The sequence below is a fragment of the Fukomys damarensis genome, unplaced genomic scaffold (assembly GCF_012274545.1).
Source record: "Fukomys damarensis isolate Sample0158 unplaced genomic scaffold, DMR_v1.0_HiC HiC_scaffold_24, whole genome shotgun sequence".
Lineage (NCBI taxonomy): Eukaryota > Metazoa > Chordata > Mammalia > Rodentia > Bathyergidae > Fukomys > Fukomys damarensis.
In genome coordinates, this window is record NW_022900936.1 from 31,604,044 (window position 1) to 31,618,136 (window position 14,093).

Here is a 14,093-nt window from a genome sequence, read left to right on the forward strand (position 1 = left end):
GTCTTGGTTTTTTATTGAGTAGGGCAAGGCTAAAAACTAATTGACTATATTAGTTACACAACGATTACTTTTTACTATCAGTTTATTGAATACCCATTATGAATATGGGAGAAGTAATAGCAGTTGGCAGGGAAGATTCATAGCAGAAAGCTGTTGTACTGGAACAGCAGCCAAAAGAGAACCAAAGCTGTCTAGGAACAAAAATATAAGTTTAAATGTATAAATTCATAAGAAATGATGCAGGCTATAAACAACCATACAAAAAATTGTAGAAATAAGAGTGGAGGTCAAGCAGAGAATGAGTGGGACATTGTAGGTGCATCGTTTTAGGCACAGAAAATGAAGAGAAATGTAAACAATGAAAGTGACTATTTTCAGGAGAGACCGCCCAAAGCAGCCCTCACCCCCATTTTCAGTTTCGAGAATGTCCATCTGTTTGGTAATACTTTCATAATGGTGATTAGAAATTCAAAGTGAACCATAGGCTGAATGGCATAGGTCTGTTTAGATCCACTGAGGGGTGAAGGGTAGGCTGCGAAACAGATTAAGAAGGAATTTGTGTTGTGAACACAACAGAAAGGTCATGAATAATTTTTGAGTTAAAAATAAAAAGGCCAAATTGTATCTCTAAGTTCAACTGAGCTCTAGGGTATGGCATACCATTTTCTTTGGCCACTGACTCGGGTCTTATTGGCACTTGTAATAAATCATGAGATTGCACGTCCGTGAAGTTCTGCCTCACCTTCTGGCTGGCTTCTCTGCCACAAGCAACACCCAAGAAGTCGGAAATGGAGAAATCTCTCTCTTCTGTGGCCTTTAAAATAGGCTGGGATGAGAAAAACAGTTGGACTTTGACCTTTCTGTCACCTAAAAGGGCAATCAGAGTGGAAACAGAGCATGAGCACTGTATCCCAAGCCCTTGACATATACAGTCTCCTTTAACACCTGCAGCAAGCAAATGTACTGTGAGTTATATTTCACGGATACAGAAACTGTGACTCAGTTATGTGTTGCAAACCACTAAGGTAGTTTGCTTTCAGGCCAGAATTGAACCAAGTACAACACAGTGCTCTCTTTTTAATTTTAAATTTCATATCACATTGTGTCTTTTCAACCTGCTTTCCTTTTTTGCTAATTGCTTGTCCAGCTATAAGTATGTGTCTCCCTAGACTATATTTTTTAAAATCAAAACTATGTAAAAAATAAGGTCAGTAGTATCATATTTCCAATAATATACCTTGGGCTACCTCACTGAAAGGAAGTCTAAATCATTGGTTGATACAAAACAAATTAACCTATTTATCATATTTTTGTCCTCAATTCAAATAGCCAGAAAGTTTCACCACTCATTTTTTTCTCCAAGATTGTAATGCTATTAATGAAGATCCTAAATTATTGCTAGTTTTCTAAGAGACTTCAAAGGTATTAAAGAAATATTAAAATTCTTTAAATAGTATGCATAGTATGTATATTTCATTTCATTATAATACCTGAAACAATTTTCAACTTCCTTATGGTGCATGTTGTTATTCTCAGTCAATTCCCTGATTGTGACTTATAAATGAAAGTTTAATAGAATTCTCTTTATTCAAAGCTCTAAGGTCATTGGGCTTTTACATTGCCTTTCTGTACTAACATGTTCACTTTCGAAGCCCAAGAAATTATTGGCAGTGAGAAGAGAAACAATATTCCAGGGTTGTAAAGTTTCCAAATATAAATTGAAGTAGAATCTGTATAAATATTTAAATGCTCCTTGGCCTATTATTATCCTTGTGTTCATAGTATGAGATTCATCTATGAGAGGAATCAAAGGCTGAATTTAAATTCTCTATCAAGATAATTACCCATTGCATGTAATTTTGAGGGTAAGTTATTAAAGAAACCAGGGTCATCTTGTAGAAGACAGACATTAGCTAAAATCAAGGAATGACCCTTCCTGTCATATCTTAAGATTAATTTCTTTCTCTTGTGGTCTTTGTGCTTGCTTTCTTACTGAATTAACCAACAATTTTCCACACTGCTTCTCTACTGAGACTTGATGCCTATTTACATACAGTCTGTTACTACAAAAAGTTATGTGACCATGATTCCAAAATAAAACTGCTGGATAATATGAATATACCAGTATTCTCTGGTGATATTGTGAAAAGATTGAGTGGGTTTGAACTCATAGGCTTTTAAAGAATTTCAAATCTGTTCTACTCTGGGATGCTGCCTGCCGGCTCCAATTTCTCTACTTTCCAGGACTAATCTCGTTTTAAGGAAGGGCATTAACTTACCAAAAAGGAAACGGTATGCTTGTGATGACAAATGAACACGACTCTTTTCTTCTAGTTGATAGAAGAGCACTTGTTCTGTCTAAATTGTGTATTCTTTTATAAACAGACTCTCCAGCCCTCCAGCTAGAGGAATCAATGCCTGTGCAGATGGTGCCAGACCTTTGTTCTGAAATGCATGCTCTTGATTTATATTAAAGTTTTGATATTTAACCTTCTGTCTAAACCTTAAATCAAGGCCCTAGGGCAAGGACAAATGTCTTCATCTTTTTAAATTTAAAAATTTGTTTCGAACTACAGCAGAGAAATTAAACTCCCCGAATGATTTCAGTCTGTGAGCATAAAAATAGCCCTCTAGCATAGTATGCATTTATAACGAGAGTCATAATCTAAGGATCAGTCTCTCAAAATGAGAATGAGAATCAGAAGGAATTACAAGGAAAAAGTTCTGTCTGCAAAAAGACATATATAAAGCCTTATGAATGTAAAATCCAAGCCAACCCAGTTAAATTCAGGCTTATTTAAATACATCTTTGTACTTAGTCCTCCAACACACATACAAATATACACATAAAAAATACAATGCAACCTAAAATTATGCTATTTAGATTTTTTAAAAGTAATTATAGGATTTAACTCATATAGCAGCTAGGGAAATTATCACAGGTTGTAGCTACTGCCACCATTAGAATTGGTTTCAATTCAGCCTTTAATGAGATCAGCAATTTCTATTCATTTTCATGGGTACCTACTCCTGTAATGAAAAGGATTAATTTGAAGTCCTAGAAATGCATCACCTAGCTCATGTTGGAGGGTAGCTAGTCTATGGGCCATAAATATAAATTCTTCAAATACTAGGTTGACTATTTCATTAAAACTGATGACGTTTTAGTATTTCATATGCAGAGCCATGCAAAGGTTGTGTAAAGCAGGATTTTAATATAGAAGGTACTTGAAGAGGAAAAGATGTCATGGAAAGGTGATCATTCGTTACCCAGAGATGCACTAGTGGGGGTGAAGGAATGCTTCTTTTGTCAAGCAAGCGCAAAAGCATTTCTGAATCTCACATCCGAAAGAGAATGAAAAGACAGGAAAAGGAGCATTTTTGCCATGGTTACTCCTTAAAGGCAATGATACAAATGTATCCTATCTTACACTATTTAAAAAGCACAATGTTTAGAGAGTAGGGTTAGTGATATTGAAGAAAGCGATGTACACATTATGGATGGAGCCACTCCCTGGCTCCCTCTGAGCTGCCCCTGATCCAGTGACTATTTCCCACTCCTCCTTCTCCATCTGCATAACTAGTGCCATTCGGATTTGGCACTGTTGACAATGGCAGGTGAGTGCCATGCTAAATATGAGGGGCAGTAAAACTGACAGCAGCTCCACAAAGCAAAGTCTACTCCATTCCCTGAACACTGACTCGTGAATGACACTTCTTGTGTAATGTAAGTGATGCACATATAATGATCAAGCAAGTAATTTAGTTCCAATTTGATGAATTCACTGAGGAGAAAAAAAAAAAGACAGCCAATTTGTTTTCATATGAAAATGGGGCAACTGGTGCAAAGGTGTTTTACATTCTAATTAGGAAACTTATGGACTTAGGTTTACCTGATTTCTATTTTCTGATGAGTTGATTCAGATTTTGAGAGCTGAGCATTCAAAATGTTTAAAATACCAAAAATTTTTTGTGAAAATGATATTCCACCTAATTTTTAAGGTGAAAACATGTAGAAAATGATTAATCATATATTTATTTGAAAATTATCTCTAGAAGGTTTTTTGAATCTTAACATAATACTCATCAGCTTGTAAGTGAATAATAATATATAATGATTATTGGATTTGCCACAGTAGCCCTGTTTTTGGACCAGTATTCTCCCTGAAAACTCTAAACCAATGACAAGAGAAGTCACCAATAATGGTGCCCTGGACAGTAATCAGCCACAATGTACTGAGCCCATTAAGGTAAGGGGCTACTGTTCTCCCTGATACCAGACAGGTAAACAGGGGCATTGATAATTACTGTTTGAATATTTCTGTTGTACTGAATAGAGGTAGAGGGTTTATCTCAAATATTTGTAAGATACTTGTCACTTAGATATATAATACTCCAAAAAGGCAAAGGGAGAGTATACAAGACAGTTTTTTAAAAAAAGAAGTATCTTTGAGGCCATTGCGCTAAACCATGGTGGGTAGGGGTGAAGCCAAGGCTGAGAAGCTCTGTGTTCCTAAATGAATGTGTTTATTATGTAAAACGAAAACAGCATGTTGATTCAATGAGAAGGGAACAAAAAGATTTCTATATGAGAGGTGAAACTACTAAGGCTGTTGTCACTTCCAAGTTTTCAAATGACTGTTTTATTAGTATAATGGTAATTAAAGCTAACAATGACAAAATATTATATAGATAGGAAGAATGCTCATGTTTTCTTAAACATCCATCTTGGCTTCTAAGAGAAAATATTTATTCTACCTTTTTGCTAAATACATTCCATTTGACTATTGACAATGAAGATTTAGAATCGTTAGAATGATGAATCCATGAAATTCACCTAATCCAACTCTGTTAGTCGAAATATTAGATCTAGAGGTTAGAGAATGGTACAATGGTAATATCTAAATGTAAGTTCTACACTAATTCACAACTTTTTCCCATGATATACAGTGCAACAAATAAACAAAACTTTCTCGATTTATGATTTTTACATATGTAAGCATTAGCCTTTTCTGAATTCATGTTCCAATTGTAAGAGAGGGAGAGGTCTCTACCTTCCTTGAATTCTTATGTGGGCTTCCTTATTGGCTGGATGGAGGAATATAATTAATACAACTTGATTAATAAGCGAACAGTATCACTACATATACACGGTGTTATGGTTTGTATGCAGATATGCCCCAAAGTTTCATGAGCTTATAGGTGGGGCTCTTGGGAAATGGCTCAATCATGCCTATGGGATACTAGATTAGGGTGTGTGGGATTAAGGGTGTACGATAACCAATTGGTTTAACATAGCTCTGAGTGTGAATAATGTAAGCTCCATCCTGGCTGTGGGTGGCACCAATCAATATGGTTGGATCCTGGATGAAATATAAAGGGACAGAAACAAAGCAAGCCTGCTGCTGCTTCTGCAGCTGCTTGCTGCTTGCTCCCTCCTACCTTCTCTGCCATGGACTGTTTCCCTTCTGAGAAGCCCCTCTGCCATGCTGTCCTGCGTTGGAGCCAGACAACTATAGATTGAAACCTCTATAAAATGTCAGCCAAAATAAACCTTCCCTTTTTTAACTTGTGTGTGTGGTGGGGGTGGTATTTTGTTTCGGTAGCAAGAAAAATAACTAAGACACATGGGGATCTACAAAGAGAATTAAGTCTAAAGATAAAAGCAAATAACAATGATTTTATACTTTTTGGAAGATAACAATGAATTTGTGAAGAAATGACATGACAAATGGTATCAAGACTAAGGTAGTACATTCTAGGAATGTTACTATGAGGAGGAGGAAGGTTAGAATTTAGAGGATTATAAGGACTAGTTCCGTTTGTCTTCTCAGGTTTACTGCAGCACCAGTGATGAAGATTATTTTCCAGCCATGGTATGTGAAGGATATTCCTCTCAAAAAAGTATGGCTTGCTGCATGTAGCAATAAAAAGACAAGGAGCCCATTCTCAAATTGAGCTCCACTGGTTAATCTCAACTTGAAATAATATAACAACTTGGCAGCATATCCAAAACTCTTTCATTCTATCTATCTATCTATCTATCTATCTATCTATCTATCTATCTATTTATCTATCTATCTACCTACTGACCTACCTATCTATATTCACTTCCTTTAAGTAGTCAGGGCAACGTGCAAATGATAAAAACTGAGCTGTTGTCAGACCTTGTTCCCAAACACAGTACTTCTAACTCCTAGGCCTATAAAGTCAGGCAATTACTTTATCACTCTGATACTACAGTCCATCCATAAAATGGGATGAATAATTCATAGAGTAGCTACAAAGATTAAGAGAAATGATATATTTAAAGTGGCTAGTGCATTAGAAGCACTCCATAAATATTAAATGTAGTATATTTATTTCTACAGCCACAAAATATTTAAGTAAATGAATCAGTAAAAATCACATTTTCTTTAATTTTGACAATGAAGCAAGTCTTATTCACAGTTGGAAAACTGTAGAACAAAAGATTAGGAGAATGTGAAGATCCAGGCAACAGTTAATCACTATAATTGAATTGCCACTTGTGATTAAACTTCAACTTCTTAATGACTGACAACATTCTGGAATAATAGGTCATAACATTTGTTGTGGGTATCACATGTAAAGAGACCGATTATTTCTGGCTAAAAGGCACTTGCATTTTATGATTTGACATTATATGTTAAATGAAATAAGTCTGACACAGAAAGACAAATTCAACATGTAACTTCTTTAAACAGATTTTAAAAAATAGTCAACAAGATTGAAAAGTAGTGCTTACTAGAGGACAGGAGGGATTGGAGGAAGGAGGAGTGGGGAAGGGTAGATAACAATTACCTAAACAGCATTAGATAGAAGTAATAAATTCTAGTATTTTACAGAACAGTGAGAACACTATAATCTACAATGACCTATGATGTATCTTATAAGCAACTAGAAGACTGGAGCTCAAAGGCCTCAAACATGGAGTAATAAGGAGATAGAAACATTAATTACTCCCATTTGATGAGTATGTACTATACACATTTCTTGAAATATCACAATGCTCCACGTAAATATCTATAATTATTATAGATTAATAGAAAATAAATTAAATGTTTAATAGAAATGCTAACCACTCTTGCTTGTTTGCACATTTGCTCACATACTGTATAAGTGTATTGAAATATGTTTCACATAAGTCTGACAATTAAAATGATAATAATTAAATAAGAATAATTCCAATATCAGCTCTTGACTTTTGTATCAGTGTGAATCATATTGCAGAAAAAGCATGATTAAATTGAAATTCACTGTATAAAGAGCACTTTTTTCTGTCCTAAATAGTATATTTTCTGATATAATTTGTCTTAATTTAACAAATATGTTTGGTACCAAATACAGTGCTAATGCTAACAGGAAATAATAAATGTAATAAAACAATATAATGATTCCAATTTAAGTTCACAGTCATTCACACACACATTGGTAATCAATTATAAAGCAATATTGAGCAAGACGACCATCTACATATCCTAGAGTGCAGTGACAAGTAGATACAATGAAGAAAGACATTGTAGGAATAATAGTATGACCAACTGTCTAGAATATGGAAACGTGAGATCTTGTTTGTTCTTTCTCTCCTTTCTTTCTCTGGCAAGATCCCACTATTTTTTAAAGCCCTAATATAAATTATAAGCTGACCATTAGTTTTCTCCATCTACTGATTATTCTTTTCTCATAACATCTTTCATTTTGACTCAGTAAATTAAGAACAATTCCAGATTCAATTTCCCAGGTTCAATTTCCCAGGACTTAAAATTGAATAAGGCACAAAGTGATCATTAAAGGTGTCCACTCTAGAATACAGGCAGCTAGGAAAAATGAGAAATAAAGGTGACCTCTAAAATCTAAATTTCAATGATGAGCTAGAGATAGTATAGATTTATGGTCCTTGAGTAAATAGATGGTTTAAGCTCTTCAGGAAAGAGATACGTTTAGTTTTGTTGACAATCCAACATTCAAGTAGAGGAGCTACCTGTTGGTGTTTGTATATGCAGAATTAGAATATTAAAGCAGGCCAGAATTTTAGAAAGAAATTTTAAAGGTAACTTTAACAGTGTAAAATGGATGAGGAGGGTCTAATAAAGCAAATCTAAAGAACAATTTTGTATGGGATAAACAAAGAAAATTTGAAAACAAAATTGAGAGAAATTCAAAGAGAATTCAGAAAAGTTATTGTTGGAGGGCTCCAGGTATAAATAGAAAGGAAAAAAGAAAAGAAAAAAAGATACCAAGGAGAACTGAGAGTTATTAGGCTGGTGGCTCTGGTAACAACCGGATACCATAAAAATTTTTTCAGGGCAGAATGGAAGTCTGTATCTGTAGAAATTTTTCTTCCCTTACTTTAACACCTACACCAATGAACATCTTATCACAAAACAGACTATAAAAAGTATCAGTAGCTTCAGGAAGAGTGAAAAGAAAGTATTTGAAGCTATTTTATTGTTTTACTGTGATTTGCAGAATAACATCATTTTAATATTGCATTAGATAACTTATAGTTCCTTATAATTTTATAAATAAATTTTTAAAGTTTATCATTAACAATTTCAAAAGTTATAACATTTATACCAACTATCACAATTAAACTACAGGAGGGAGGCATTGTTGTTGCAGGAATAAGAAGCCTACACACTATTTTGGGATCGATGGCTACCATTTTTATGAAGTACATGCATTATAAAATACAATAGTAGGAGAATCAAACTACTCAAAGGTAAATTAGGGCCAGAGATTTAGTTCAGTGGTTCTGTGCCTGCCTCACAAGCACAAGGTCCTGAGTTTAATCCCCAGTACCAAAAAAAGGTAAATTACCTTACAAGTAACCTGTTTTACATTTTGAAAATTGTGTACAGGTTGAAAAGACAGGAGTAAATAGCAAGAAATGAATATAGAAAACCAGCTGCCCAGAAAATCTGCCTGATTCAGTATACAGAAATATGTACTTAGGTAGTTAATGGACTTTCTGTATTGTTATGAAAGGACTAAAGACATTACCCATAGTAATATGAAGGTAAATACATTTCACAGTGGAACTAATGTACTAATCTACAATCATATCCTGTGAAATCACAGATACTCTATATATTATCCTTAACCCCACTGAAGTAGATACAGATTCAACTATCTGCTAATCTATTCTTTCAAAAAATAGTTGAGTACTAGGGTGTTGTTGTCAGGCACTGTGGTAAATAGTGGCCATATAATTATAAATAAGATGCATCCCTAGATCTCAGGAGCTGAACACCTAGATATTTCCCAGAGATATTTAATAATAAATAAATAATAAAATGATCTTATAAAATTCACTGTGTTAGTTACTTTTCTCTTGGAGCAGGGACAAAATGCACAATGTCGAAAATTAAAAGGGGAGAGGTTTATTTTGGCTCACAGTTTGTAGAGGTTTCAGTGCATAACCGGCTGGCTCCAAAGCAGGATGGCTGGCAAAAAGGCATCACAGAGGAGCGCAACATGGCTTGCACAAAGTAGCAAAAAAAAAACAAGGGACCCTTGCCAGCATCTTTCTGCCCCTTTTATCTTATCCAGATTACTAGGATTTGGGTGCTGCCAAACCAATCATTATACTGATTTAGTAGTTACATGCCCTTAATCCCAGCATCACACACTTTAGATTCAGCCACTTCTGAAAAAGCCACCTTGGACCACATGAGGCTTTGGGGGCATATCTAAACACAAGCCATAATATCCACTATAGTTGCCAAGTGGTCACCACTTTGAAATGCTTCATCAGATTAATGTGATGTGTCACATGTGAGGTCTATACAACATATCTGGTATTCAAAACACTCTTGTATTATATCCTGAATAAAAAGTTTAATATGTAGCAGTATGTTTTAGGTTAATACAAAGTCATTACAATATGCTTACAACAGATTTCTTCATGATTTCTCCTTATAATCCCTTTTTATATTAATCAGCCTTCTAGTTGTCTTCCTCGTGGCCAGAAGATTTTTACTCTGCCAGTCACATACTAAATGCATGCATAAGGCATAAAGATGTTGCACACCAAGTGATAGGTGAACATAATTTCATTACACTGAAACAAAGAAACATGTTTATTTCTTGGCTGAAAAAGGCCATTGGGAAGTGATTGTTTGTTCAAATCACAAAAAGAGAACTCACAAGGACCCAAACTGCTTCATATATATTCATATGTCAACTACCAAATACAAGCTAATAAATTTAACATGCTTTATCATTCCTCCAATCTCCAGGGAAACAGAAAATGTGCTGCTTAAAATAATAGTTTGTTTAAAAGAACAGTTTTTATTAGAGAAAATGAGAGGTTAAACTTTCCTAGTTCCAAGGCTCTGTTCTATTATTATTCATAGAACCACAATACCCCTTCATAACTGTTGGATTAGAAAGTACACCATGGGAACAAAGGGAGATAGTTGTCCCTTGAAGAAAATGAGATATGATAGATGGGAAATGGAGTTTTCTATTGAATGCTGAGCTATTCAGTTCTCAGTAATTCTGGGTACTGGTAAATGCTTTTATTTAGGATGCATATCCTTAAATGTTATGTTACAAAAATGTCAGGAAATCGGATCTGAACAAACCGGTTTCCCCCTCATTATATAATAACAGAAGAAAAACAAATATATGTATATTGTCCTTGTTTTATTAAACTACTGTGCTTCAGTTTTATATGTAGGGTTTTGAAAACTTTTTCTTGTGTTACTCACTGACATGGAAGCCTTATAATGATCTCATTTAGTTTCCAATCATTAACAGACTTACTGTCTTACTTTCTCATAGTATTAAAACTAAAATAATGACTTATCAAAAAGCAAAATCCTTGGACAGCTCTCCTTTGTGAATCTTTGTGCAAAAGCTGAAAGATCTAATGTATTCAGCCACTTGGTCTAGAGAAGCTATGTATTAAAATTATGAATGCCCTTTTCCATCTTATATTCTCATTATATCCCACTTGTAGACTTAGATAATAAATTTTCTGTCTTATTTAGCTATTTCCTCTAGTTTTGTTCTTAAATGCAACTGCTTATCGAGTTTTGTTGGTTTTTTTAAATCGTTCACAATACAAAAAGTTAACACCCAAGTCAACATCTTTCTTATTTGATATTTGATAAGGACAGAAATATGCTAATTATTTACTTCAACTAAGTTTTGCCTTCTGCATTCTTGCTATAATCTCCGCTAGGTACATATAACATTGTTTGTATCAGTTTTTTTTTTAATTTTGCTTAAACATAAAGAAAGAAATCTCAGGCCGGGGATTTAGCTTAGTGGTTCCACCACCTGCCTCACAAGAGCAAGGACCAGAAAAATCTCTTGATTAGGTTATTTACTTAAATACCTTTTTCTGTTATTCCAAAGTCTACCAGAGTCTGTCTCAATCCTATCTGATAGTATAGTCTCTTCTAATCTATTTTTACATAGCTAGGGAGATGGATATATAATTTCTTAAGATCATCATTAACCACATACTCTAAAGCAAAGGTCTACAAAGTATGGCCTAGGAACTTAATGTGGCTTATCATGTATTTTTGTATATGCTATGGGCTTACAAAAATTAGAAGAAGAATGATATTTTCCATATATGAAAATCCAAATTTCAGTGTCTATAAATTTTCATTGTACCATAACTATGATCGTTTTTTTCATACCATTTACAGGTGATTTCATGCCACAATGATAGCACTGAGTAACATCAAGTAAAACCTCATTGATGCCTATAATATTTACTGCCTGGGTTACGGTAGCATATATATATGAATATGAATATATATATATGAATGATTGTTATAACATTACACTACCTTTCACCATTATTCAATATTATGTTCTATATTCCAGAGTGCATATTTAGATCTTTAGGAAATGTGTATTTGTAAAATTACTGTGGAAGATTGTCAAATCAAAATTCAGTTTGCCTTTTATACTTAAAGGCCTCAAAATCTTGCAAAATGCAGTTGTTCATTTTTACCTGTGAGTCTCTTGCCAAAAAGCGTAGAGATTTTAGTTGGGAAAACAAACCACATGAGCAGGTTCCCAGGCTATAGGTTGGTGATTAAATATCATTCTAAAAGTGAGCATTTATTGACTCTGATATTCAGTCATTCTTTTAGCACAGAAATCCTGCAGTGTATATGCAAAATTATCTCTATTTACATCAGAGATGATCATGTCACAGAAGGATTTTTAACTAACTTACCCAAATTTGTAGAAGTAGGCAGGTAGGGGAGCTGGACTAGGAACCTAAATTATCCAACTTCAGAGACATGAGATCCACCACTATGCTGAGATAACCTTCAAAGAATCTAAATGTATGAGATATATTAGCATACAAATATATGAAACTTAAATTAGCAGATTCCATTTTCAAAAGAAAATTAATTACTTTTCCTCACAAGGCAACAGTATGAATATATAATAAGGCTACTCAAATATATAAAATATTATCTTTGAAGACAAAGCAGCATAGCAAACCACTCAACAAACATACACATGCATACATATCTGCATGCACACAATTACAGTCACAGTGGTAAGATGTGCTTCTGCAGGCAGAAAGATCCTGTACTGAATTATGATGCTTATCAACTTACCAGAATTAAAGAAGTCTTATAAGCCACACGTTTTGACCATAGAGGAGTTGCTTTAAGTTCAAGAAGTGTCTCTCCTTCAGGCAATAGCCCCATCAAGTTTTCCTCATCATAAGATCTGGATACTGTTAACATAAAATGTTTGCTATCATTAGTAGCCTGTAAATAGAGCATAAGGAACAAACAGCCTGGGGTAGTCACAGTTCGCGCAGTCGCCAAATACCGATGAGCACAGAGATTGAGCTATCTTTTAACCTTATTACTGTTTTTAAGTTGATTTCAAGATATGAGGTCTCTGGAATGAAGAGACAGAATTTCACTGCTGCTGGCATAACATTTGTCAGCAAATTGCCTTGGATATTTTATCAACACAATACACTGCCTCTCACAGGAGATACTCCTAAGTGAAATAAATAAGTCACATGTGTAAATACCGAATAGTTTCTCTAGTGTAAATAAACTGTACTAGCACATAAGATCCTAATGAGACAACTGACAGTATGAAATGGGAAGAAAAGGGCCAAAGGTGTAGGGAAAGTGGGAAGGGTAGGGGAAAGGTAATAAGGGAAAAATATGAGAAAATGAAAAAATGGAAATAAAGTGTTTGTAAATTGGGAGGGGAGGAGGGGGTGAATGGAGGTCAGGGACAAGGGGAAAAAATGAGAACCAAGACCTGTCATGTAGAGGTACAAGATCCCAGTGATGAATGTAACTGTACTGTATCCCTAAAATGTACCAATAAACTCAATAAAAGAAAAAAATGACAAATGCTGAAATGATATTGTAATATTTGGCCACTCTTTTCCTGAAGGTCAATGTAAGAACACCAAACAATTAATTATACCATAACATGACATATTTAATTACAAATGCATATATTATTGCTACTAAATAAAGTTACTTTTATTATAGCAATTTCACATCTCAAAACAACACATTTCCCCATATAGGAATTCTGCAACCTGAAATCATGTGAAAATAGTACTTTTTATGAGATGATATTCTATCTTAAAGGTTGACTTTAATTTAAAGGCATGTCCTTTTATTAATATGCACTTGTGATCCAAAATAAATATATCCATGGGGGAGTAAGGACACATACACATCACATCTTAATCCGTCGTACTTCCTTTTCCCTCCTCTCCCACCTCCCCACCTCCCCAGATCCCCTTCCCATATCCACAATGAAGTTCTGTTAAAACAGGAGAAGTTGAACAGTCTAATGTTGGTATGGAACAGCGGCCATAATGACAATAATGAAAAGCTTTCAATATTTTTCACTGCTTTTAAAATTGAATAGTTTTGTCCCAATCATATGGAATGTTCATTACCTCCTCCTGACAAATTAAAACACCAATAATGGCAGTAACCATACATCTTGTCTATCTTTCTGCCATAGCCAACACCCTGTGACATAGCAAGAATTTAAAGTTCATAACCTTCCACTCAGTTGATAGGAAAGTTTTCATTAGAAGT

At 34.5% G+C, this 14,093-nt stretch overlaps 1 long non-coding RNA gene across 1 annotated transcript; it reads right to left on the minus strand.

Moving 5' to 3' along the window:
* Positions 1 to 677: 677 nt before the first annotated feature.
* LOC104847443 lies at positions 678 to 13,053 on the minus strand. Its single transcript, XR_776157.2, has 3 exons — positions 12,621 to 13,053; positions 12,227 to 12,332; positions 678 to 867 (listed from the first exon to the last, which is right to left on the minus strand). It is a non-coding gene; the product is annotated as an uncharacterized LOC104847443 (long non-coding RNA).
* Between the last annotated feature and the right edge of the window lie 1,040 nt (positions 13,054 to 14,093).